Source organism: Mytilus californianus, unplaced genomic scaffold, assembly GCF_021869535.1.
Source record: "Mytilus californianus isolate M0D057914Y unplaced genomic scaffold, xbMytCali1.0.p SCAF_42, whole genome shotgun sequence".
Taxonomy (NCBI): Eukaryota; Metazoa; Mollusca; class Bivalvia; order Mytilida; family Mytilidae; genus Mytilus; species Mytilus californianus.
Genome location: NW_026262693.1, coordinates 769251 through 770027, shown reverse-complemented (window position 1 = coordinate 770027; position 777 = coordinate 769251).

Sequence of the window (777 nt, the reverse complement as noted above, 5' to 3'; positions counted from 1 at the left end):
GGAGACGGATAATGGTGAAGTTAATAGTGGTCGATGTTGTCTGTTGTACATACTGTCCAATATGTTTTTGATTTCTGTCATCCTTTTTATGTATTATGTAATGTTAATGTCACGTGGTAGTTCTGTTTCGAATGACTTCCCATTCTTTTCCCTTTTTTTTTACCTTTTTTATGCTACTTTTCATATTTTTCCGGGAATCGATGATCAGGATGCATATGATAAAATCGATAATAAAAACAGCAAATAGGAAATTAAGGAAATATCAAAAGGCAAGATAAGTAAAAGATATCAGAAATATGATTTATTGCCCCCGAGATCATATTATTTAAATGGATTTCTTATCATATGTCGGACTTTACCAATGTTGGATCTGGGCACCGTGGGGACCGTGATACTAATTAAATCACACATCATAGTGCTAGTCCAAATAACTATGACGTCTTGAAAGGTTTTTTTTCTTAAGGAAGGCGTCACAGTAAAACACTACAATAGCCTTTCAAGACGTCATAATTATTTGGACTATAAATACATGATAATTATATACAGTGTCGGTCTTCAGGTGTTAAACGATCTATATTGTTTTATCTGCTGTATACAAAATTCTCCCTTTTTTTAAATTTATTGATTTTTGATTTAATTTAATGTTTTTGTTTAAAAATTATTACAATGTTTTTATTTTTTTATTTGTATTATATTTTTTTGTACAAAATAAACCCCGTGGTATATCCCATGATCATCGTGCTGACGCTCATGTTACTAACCATGTGATATTTCATC